Below are 10,506 nucleotides of genomic sequence, written 5' to 3' on the forward strand. Positions count from 1 at the left end.
CTGCTTGTACGCCTATCATGGTCAATTTATTTAAAAAAAAAACTATTTCAGTGGTTTTGTGAGGAAAAGTGGCCTTTGTCCACCTAGCATATATGGTTACATAGTAGAGAGGTTGACAAAAGACATGCTTCCACCAAGTTCAACCTATGCTAAATTTAGACAACAGATACTTTATCCTTTAACTATACTTACAGTATATTGATCCAGAGGAAAGCAAACAAAAAACTCCAGTGAAATATCCTCCAATTATATCTCATAAAGGGAAAAATAAATTCCTTCCTGACTCCAGGAATTGGCAATCAGATTACTCCCTGGATCAACATCCTTCTCATGTTTACTTATTTGGTATATCCCTGTATACCTTCCCTTTCTAAAAAGATGTCCAACTTTTTTTGAACAAATCTATTGTATCTGCCATCACAGTCTCCATGGGTAATGAATTCCACATTTTAACTGCCCTTACTGTAAAGAACCCTTTCATTTGTTGCTGGTGAAATCACCTTTATTCCAACCTAAAGGGATGCCCCTGAGTCCTTTGTACTGCCCTTGGGAGGAATAGTTCTTTTGAAACATCCTTCTCCTGTCTCCGAATATATTTGTATATAGTTAATATCTCCTCTTAGACGCCTCTTTACCAATGTAAATAAAACTAATTTACCTAGCCTCTCCTCATAAGTTAGATTGTCCAACCCCTTTATTCATTTTGTGGCTCTTCTCTGCACTCTCTCTAGTTCCATAATGTCTTTTCTAAGGAGTGGTGCCCAAAATTGCACTCCATATTCAAGTTGTGGTCTTACTAATGCTTTATAAAGGGGCATAATTATGTTTACTTCCCTTCCATCCATTGCCCGTTTAATGCATGATAAGATCTTGTTGGCCTTTGCAGCTACTGCATGATTTTGGGCACTATTGCTAAGCCTGCTGTCTACCAGCACTCCTAAATCCTTCTCCATCAAGGATTCCCCTAATTTATCCCCATTTAATTTGTAAGTCACTTATTTATTCTTGCTTCCCAAGTGCATAAACTTACATTTATCTGTATTAAACCTCATCTGCCATTTACCTGCCCAAGTTTCCAGTCTCTCCAAGTTCTTCTGGGGAGAAATTACATCCTGCTCTGATTCTACTACCTTACACAATTTAGTGTCATCAGCAAAGATGGAGACTTTGCTCTCGATACCAACCTCAGGGTCATTAATAAACAAGTTAAAAATCTGGGGTTCCAGTACCGATCCCTGAGGTACTCCACTCATGACTTTAGCCCAACCTGAAAAAGTTCAATTTATGACAACCCTCTGTTGTCTATCCTTCAACCAGTTATCAATCCAGGTGCATATATTTTTACAAGCAGGGGATCCGCGAGGCTGAAATATATACGGTCCATCTCAGGAGACCTGAACACTAATAATAAAAATTACATTAAAGCAGCTTCATTACCTTAGCGGATAGCCGCTAAGGCAATGGAGGGATTGAGGAACAACAGCAGCTTTATTGGCTGTAGAAGGGGTGAGTGAAGAGGGTACTTGGCCCTTCATTCACCCTCTCAGCCCCCAATAAACATTATAATATGTACTAAAACAATACAAATGACAATATGTACTAACCACCAATACACAACTTACTCACCCCCTGTGCCCCCACATAAAACAATAATTAATTTTTTGATACACAGGATTGATACCAGAGGCTGGCGTGGGTCCCCGGGTGAACCCCATGAATATCCGTGGGCTTCCAAATGATCCTGCCGGGTCTCTGCGGGCCTCCAGGTTTTCCTGCGGGTCTCTGGGTGTCCTCGCGTGGTCCCTGCGGAAGAAAGAATAATTTTGTTACCTGTTCCGGATCTTCAAGGTGGAGGGCATCAGATTGACTTTGATGACGTCGTGGTACGAGAGATTGCAGATTCACTGGGATTTGGAGGGCCAACGATTCTAAAGGTAAGAAACATATTGAATGTATGTAATTGTATATTTACAGTTTTTTTATTGTATTTTCATGTTTTTTATTGCCCATTGACTGCTAATGTATTAATCTGTGTCCGTTAGGGTACAGATAAATACAGTGATAGCCAATGCATTTTTTTGGCAAATGCTTTTTTTCTATTGATTGTTGTTTTGTATTTTTCTGTTTATTGTTTGGCTTCAATCGTTTGTAATTTTGAATGCTTCTTTTAATGTTATTTTCCAATTGTTTTTATTTAATGATTTCCTTTGTTGGCTACTGGTTTTAATTGATGTGTTGCCTAGTGGTTTAATTAATGAATTGATTTGTTGGTTAGTGCTTTAAATGATTTAATTAATTGGTTATCTAGTGCTTGTATTTATGTAATTGATTGGCTAATGATTTTATTTCTTGAATTGTTGTGTTTAGGTGCTTGTGTACATGTTTTAATATTGTGTATTTTTGGCCTTGAGGCTTTTTTATTAGGGTGACCATTGAGTGCTATAGTGGCTTATCATGCCCATATTTTATGGATATGATGTACCACTATGCCAATCAATGGGTACAGGGTGGGTATAGTTGGCCTGGGTGGGTGGTTAGGCCTCCAGGGTGGATAGCGGGGGAGGGAGTGTTAACCCCTTAATTACTATAGCGGTTATTAACCGCTAAGGTAATTAAGGGGTTAGGGGCCATAAGATTGTATTATTTATTTTATTCTTTCTGGCAACGGAGGACATGGCCCTGCAGTATGCTGACGAGAAAGCCCTTCATGATGGCAGGGGTAAGTAGAAAGGTTTATTTACTTTTTTCCTGCTGGCTGACTAATGTTTTATTTAATAATGGGCAAATGGGCTATTATCCATATCTGGATAATAGTTATTGTGCTCATTACAGTATGTGTTGGGGGGAGGTGTATTTTATGTAATGTATGCCCAAAATTTTTTTTTGAAACTGGATTAGTACCGCAGGCCAGTGGGGACCCACGGGGACCACCCGAGGACCCCTGGACACCTGTGGTGACCACCCAAGGACCCCAGACACCAGTGGTAATCACCCAAGGGCTCCCATATACCCGTGGGAACAACCCGAGGGTCCCCAGACACCACCTGAGGACCACCCGAGGACCCCCGGACATCCACAGGGTTAACCCGTGGGGACCACCAAAGGACCCACAGACACCTGCAGGGACCACCTGAGGACCACCGGACACTCGCGACCTCTGGTATAAATCATGTGGGGGTAGAGGAGATGGGAATTAGTGTTTATTGTGGGTAGCGGGGGTGGGTGAAGGGGTTGTTTGGCCCTTGGCGAGTAGCAGGATGGGTTAACCCCTTCTTTGCCTTAGCTGTTAGCCGCTAAGGTAATGAAGTTGACAGTAAATGCATTTTTATTGCATGTAATTCATGCCGGGGGTCTCCGGTGCTGATATTAAGGGTATCAGCTCCGGAGACTCCCGGCATCACTCCGATGCAGAAAAAAAGCATTTTTTTTTCTAAGTCCCGTCTCGTCGCTTATCGGCAGGTTCTCAACACCTTCACGCCAAATTTTCCTGGCATGATGATTTTTTGAGAAACTCAACATTATAGAGCCATGATAGGCCTTGATAACCTAACCGTGGCTACTAGAATTGCACGAGTTTCAGAACCTGCCGATAAGTTTCTTTCTTGAACGCTGACATTTTTGGCAAATCGTTATTTTTTCGCCCACTTATCGATGCTTACAGAATCGTAGTAGGCATTTTGGGCGATAAGTGCTCGATAAGTGGCTTATGAACATTAGTGCATAGGCCCCTATGTCTTCCTTGGCTGGCAAATAACAATGGATGGGAACCTTTTGCATGAAATCAGTAGGAGAATGAAGATGGGATGGAAGAAACAAGACAATATTTCAAGGGAACCTTCCACTGTGCCTCAAGAGGAATGGTTTAGGTGTGTCCTGCCGTGTATCCTGCCCCTGCTCACATATAGTTTTCAACCAAAGATTTTCACTACAACACTTGAAGAATTGTTCAAGACATAAGACTGGGAACCAAAAGGAATCAAATCATTTGGAAGAAACAAGACGATATTATAAAGGAACCTTACACTGTGCCTTAAGAAGAAAGTTTTTGACTTGTGTATCCTGCCCGTGCTCACGTATCGATTTGAAATTTGGACCCCAAATGTAAAGATAATTCAGAAGCTTCAGACAACACAAAGAAGTATGGAGAGTTGCATGCTGGGTATTACCCAAAGAGACAGGAAAAAGAATAAATGGGTTCCAAACCAAACACAAGTCTGTGACATCATCACAAGGGTGAATAAATTAAAATGGTAGTGGGCCGGACACAACGTGGGAACAAATTACTATGATTGGACAAAGATGGTAATCGACTGGATTCCAAGAGAGATTATAAGAACATTTTTTTGGAGCAATGTTGAGAAGAGAGGCTGCAACCACAGTACCTGGGAGATCTTTGTGGAAGATTTTATCCAGCAGTGGGTTGATATGGGCTGAAGATGATGATGATGATATATATATATATATATAGTATACAAACACACAGGCTCCATTGTCCCCTTTAGAAATATGTGCATGTCTCCAAATGTAGTTCACAACATTTTTACAAATGTTTCTAAAAAAAATAACTTTGTGACAGTGCTCACAATGTGCCACTTTTCGCCATAATATTACAAAAGTGTCAGCATATAAAGGGTCATCTGACCTGCATATTGACTTTTAAAGCTTAGTGGATTTTGGGGGGGGGCGAAGTTTGCTGATTTTAGTGACGTCTTTGTGTGGAAAAACAAAGGGAACATTTTGCCTGGTTTTGCAAACTTTAGTGAACATTTCTTATGTCTCTTTTCCCCTCCGGTATGTTACGGTGGGAACGTTCGAGATATATTTGGGAACAAGGTCACGTGCTGTTGATTATTATATATATATATATATATATATATATTTTTTTTTTTATTATTATTATTACACTGACTAAAATATGAATTACTGTGCACGGATTTCAGCAGAGGTTAATACAATTCGAATATTATTAAATACATGATATGGTCTCATGTTGATCCTTTTAGCTTTTGTAAAATATGAATACAGTATGTCCCAATGTAGACTTGCAGTTGCAGCTGTGTCTTTGTGCTGCCAGCACCCCTGCACACATCTATGTATTGCACCTTTGAATATGGAGTCCAACTCTTTGGCATCTTCTTGAACAAAAAATGGGATAATGTCTTGCGTAAAAGGGTGTATAATTTGTAGTATATAAACAAACAAGTCTGGAAAGCCTGCAATTTTAAACCATCCATTGCTACACACACAGCAGTAAAGGTACATGGAAATAAATTAACCAGTCAGCTTGGAAATTGGGCAAGTCACCAAAGAAAACAGCTTGTCCAACTTAGCCTCGCTTGCACACTCCTGTTTCTCACAACCAATCATTGTTGTTCTCATACTGGACACATTACCCAAATAGCTGTAGAAGTAAATTAACCTTCAGCGCCACATCCAGGCTCATTTCCATTTGGTTCTGATTTAAAAACATGTATTTTCCCTATGCTAATCCTGTGAAGTACTTAATCGTTCTTTCTTTTCTATTTCCAGAATGGCTATCTGGAGTCTATAGAACCCTGAATGGCTTCACACTCTGACTACTGCCATTAGGAATAATGTAAAGAAAATTCAAGGAGGTTGGGGTCCAGACATACTGTCGTTTTTTTTTATTCCTCTTATCAGGACGGGGTCTGAAATCCTAGCATGCAAAATAGTGCTTTAAAGAAAAGAGGGGGGGGTTTGATTGCTATGGAAACCAACCTTGTTCTCTTGACTTGGAAGCTGGTACAAATGAGACTTCATTAAGGGCAAGTGAAAAAGTGTGTATGGCACCTTTGTCTATATAAGATTTTGGAGTAAACGAGTCTGCAAGATTTAAATTAAGGAAGCTTATACACACACAAAGTTCCTGTCTCAACCGAGCCGTAAGGACTGGTAATCTAAGTGTATAAAGGAGATATTCTGATACTGTAAAAAAAATAAAGTCTAGAAGTGAATGAATCTGTTTTGTTCCAATTCTATTGACTATCATAACTTCTTTTCAGACTGGAAAATACACATTTGAAAATAAAATGTCTTTGACTCCTTTTAGAATGGTTGGCTAATTTTGCTGAAAGAGCTATTGGCCATTACTCTAGAGGGGGGGTAGGTTTGTTGGGTGGGCTTGGGGTTGAGGCAGGGGGATGGGTGATATGGGGGTAGTTGCCTGGGGAGGGTGATTAGGCCTCCCAGGGCGGTGGAGGGAGGGGTTTACCCCCTGGTTACCTTAGTGGTTACTAAAGCATTGCATGGTTGCCAATGGGATTAGGCAGTGTATTTTATTGTATGTTTTAACCCCTTTGGTGCCTGTGGTATACCTTGGTAACTACAGGCATCAAATGGCTTAATGTTATTTTGATCATAGGCTCTGTAATACCAGTTATTACAGAAGCATATGATAGAAATACTGTTACTGTGATCGCGTTGCGGTAATTAACACGTAATTATGGTCACGTTAATTCCTGCATTGCGATTTTGAACCAAATATCAAATGGGTAAATTTTTAACACAATATTATTGATCCCATCTTAAAATTGCGTTAATAAGATCCCTTATTTTATTTTATTTTACCAGGTGTGATACTAACGGAGTTTGATATATCCGGGCCAGCGTTTGGAATTTGGATGGCTTGTTTTTAGTACATTTTAGGATTGGTTAGCGTTTTTAATTAATTAATTGTTTTGTTGGCTAGTGCTTTTATTTATTTCATTGATTGGTTGGCTAGTGGTTTTATTTCTTGAATAGTTTGCTTGGATAGGTGTTTATTTAATTGTATTGTTTTGTTAGAACATAATTTTTATTAATTTGGCTATTTTGGACATTTAAATGCATAGGAGATACCGGCACCCATAACAGGGCTTGTATCATGGGAAGCGGGGGGTCCCCAGACCTGAAATCAACTCAATTCTGCTCTGGAGACCCCCTGCTCATCTACACTAGTAGTAACATTTATATTAAAATCTTGCAATCCCTGGCGAAATATGCGCCGGCCAGATCGCTGCAGGTCGCCGGTTGAGCCCTTTAGAGAGAGGCAATCACCACGTCGCCGGTTACTCGCCCGTTTTGGGAATTTTGCCATCACAGGTCATCGAGGCTTTCTGAATACCGTGATAGCAACGCTCACAAAACTGGCGGTGTAACCGGCCCAGCGATTTTTTAAATGAAGCCTTATAGAATAGGCCCCATAGAGTAATTAGAGGAGGATCTGTTCAGCACAATAGTATAATAAATTGAGTTTGTTGCTGTAACTAGGGAATTTTTCCCATTCTCACTGTGGCATTTAAATCTATCAGGACTGATATGGCATTAACATCTTTGCTCAAGACATCAGCATCCAAAGCAAGAAACCAAAATACACATTTTCACTTTACACATGTCACTAGTACAAATTAACTCAAATCCATATTACATTCTGCATCAAGTTATGGAATAAAACAGTGCATCTTAATGTATATTTTTTATTGCCTCCAAATGGTGCATTGTTCCCTTATTGAACTTTGCTGCCCATCTGATTTAGAGATTTGTGAATATTTCAAATCTCCTTTATGAGATACATGGAGAGCACTTACTGTGTGTAAACCAATTGCACTTTCTCACTATTTACAAATTATGTCATTTTCCCCAAGACCAATAAAGCATCTACACCTCTCACCTAATCCAGAGAACAACCCGACATCATCATTCCGAGTTTTGGAAAGATCAGCCAAAAGATCTTTTGTACAGGGTGTAGTTTAATTATTTATATCTGTTTTCCCGACTGTAATATGCTATACAATCATAAAATGAATAAGTGATTGTCAGTCAATTTGCTCTAGAATTGATATAGTATGAATGGTTAGAAATTCATCAAATTACAGCCTCTGGGTATTATACTATATCAAAATAATGATTTCCTTTTATTTCATGGCAATCTCAAAGTATAAATGTGGTACAGATCCTGTAACAAATGAGCAGACAAGCCATGTATATCTCCTAAATCAGGGCTGGCCAACTCCAGACCTCAAGAGCCACCAACAGGTCAGGTTTTGAGGAAATCCTCCTTCAGCACAGGTGGCTCAATCAATGGCTCAGTCAGAATGACTAAGCCACCTGTGCTGAAGCAGGGATACACCTAATACCTGGCCTGTTGGTGGCCATTAAGGGCTGGTGTTGGCTACCCCTGTCATAAACAATGTTTCAAAATATGCTCCATTATACTAAATAATTACACCCTTTGCGGACTCAGATTTAATTGCAATTTCAGTTCCCAAAGGACTATTTTTTAAATCAAGCAAAGCACTAGTACAAACTGGCACCACAAAATTACACGTATATAATGTTTCATTTTTATAAGTAACATTTCCATTATGTACATTATGTTGAATCAATATATTGAGCCCGTTTAATGCATAACATAGACAACAAATTGAAATAAAATGCCAGCCTAATTATTCATCTTTGGTGAAGAAATTAAGGCGATGCACTGCTCACCGGTGAAGACGACAAACAGCAATCAATGAAAAACGAGTTTTGTTGGTCAAACACGGATAGACACATGGCTAAGGCAGCTCTGACGCGTTTCATACCCAACGGGGTGCTTTGTCAAAGAGTAATCAACCATACACCTGGTGATCGTATTCCTTCTCCTTTCTTTAATCGGACAATAAATCAGCCAATACCTTTTGATTTACACCTCTTTAGGATAGAGGTGCAAGCTGAATCTAATCAAAACATAAGAGGAGGGCAAATGAAGATCTGTGGTGGATAAAAACATAACTAACAAAGCTACAAGTATAAAAGTGACAGACAAACCTTACCTAAACATACAGTAAGGGGAATAATGTGACCACTAGTCCCTAAATAGAAACATAGTGAAACACCATAATTAAAAAACAAATAAACTAGACAATATGTATCAAGTATTAACCACTATGACTAAATATAAAAAATGATATATTTATATAAATATAAAGAAGAAGAATATGATGTAAGTATAACATATTTGAATATTATGTACTGAAAATAAGAAAATAAAACATATAACGCTATAAGCATATACCATGTAATATAACAAAAGAGTATTCTAAACAACATAAGAAAATAAAAAATAATAATGAAAAAAAACACGTGTGGAAATGAATAATATCCATATATAATAAGGAAAAGCAAACCATAAATATATTGTTAATTAGCCTATATGTGTATATATAAACATATATAATATCAAATTCTATAAGAAAGCCTAAACAGTATATAGAACATGTATATAAACATAGATTAATATGCATCAAATATACATATATTATAACCTATGCAAACACCTATATATCACAATAGAGAATTAGGGATGTACGTGAATCTACCCTCAAATCTTCAAAAGATATATTAGTCAGTAAGAAAGTGTTTTAATTCCCATTCAATATTTATACCATGGGAATGTAGGGTATTCAAGGTGTAGATCCAGTACATCTCTATCATCTCTATCATCGCCCTGCGGTTGTACTGAAATATGTTCAATTCCTATAAACGAGAAATTTGTGATGCCCCCTTCGGGACAGGTAGAAAAGTGTCTTGCAACTGGATGTGGCTCCGTGCGAGGCCTCTGCAACCTCAACTGTCAAATGACGCTGCAGGGTCATGTGACGTACGCGTCGCCATGGTAATGTAGGTGAAATGAGGCTGCGGGGTCACGTGACGTCACGTGACCTGCAGCGTGATTTGACGCCGCGTCACAGAGAAGGGGGGATGCGAGCGCTGGAGCTGTCGTACAGGGGGGGCACAGCTCCAAAACTTTGAGCACCCCTGTTGTATAGAGTGCCTGTGCATATTCATTCGGCCTTGAAGTTTTTGGTTGGTTTCACCAATTTAGCATTCTTGGTCACATTTGTTACCTTCAATCATATATACTGTACTACATTCCAGGATGTGCAGCAGTATGATCCTTTACCATTGAATGTACCATGGTTGTGGCTGGCTGTGGGATCTTGGCAGATATGTTTGCAGAGTTTGCAATGTGTGTAGTTGCACGATTTTGTTCAAATAAAAACCGTATCACCTAATACTGATGTACTCATTTATTCTGCACTCTCGCAACTGGACTAACACAGCTGTTTCCGCTATTTACAGTGTATATATATATTTTTACAGTATATACAGGTATATATATTTTTTTACAGTATATATATATATATATATATATATATATATATATATACATATATATAATAATCAAAAAATAAATAGATGATACCGTTCTGTGGCTAACGAAATGCTTTTATTTGTGCGAGCTTTCGAGATACACTGATCTCTTCTTCCGGCGATGTTACAATGAATGAAGCAAGCAAAAGCTATACTATAAACAGTGTCTATTGGAATGTTATCTGTAATATATACACAATTACAGTATGTACTGTGTTGGGTCATGCCACTACCATCAAATACTAATTTAATTAAGGTTGACAATTCTGATAACCAATATGAAAATGATATAAGTATATGGCAAAACAAAGT

At 38.6% G+C, this 10,506-nt stretch overlaps 1 long non-coding RNA gene across 1 annotated transcript; it reads right to left on the minus strand.

Moving 5' to 3' along the window:
• Window positions 1–635: 635 nt before the first annotated feature.
• LOC142465387 (uncharacterized) lies at window positions 636–8,699 on the minus strand. Its single transcript, XR_012787864.1, has 2 exons — window positions 8,488–8,699; window positions 636–1,803 (listed from the first exon to the last, which is right to left on the minus strand). It is a non-coding gene; the product is annotated as an uncharacterized LOC142465387 (long non-coding RNA).
• Window positions 8,700–10,506: the final 1,807 nt, after the last annotated feature.

Source organism: Ascaphus truei, chromosome 14 (genome assembly GCF_040206685.1).
Source record: "Ascaphus truei isolate aAscTru1 chromosome 14, aAscTru1.hap1, whole genome shotgun sequence".
In the NCBI taxonomy this organism is placed as follows: domain Eukaryota; kingdom Metazoa; phylum Chordata; class Amphibia; order Anura; family Ascaphidae; genus Ascaphus; species Ascaphus truei.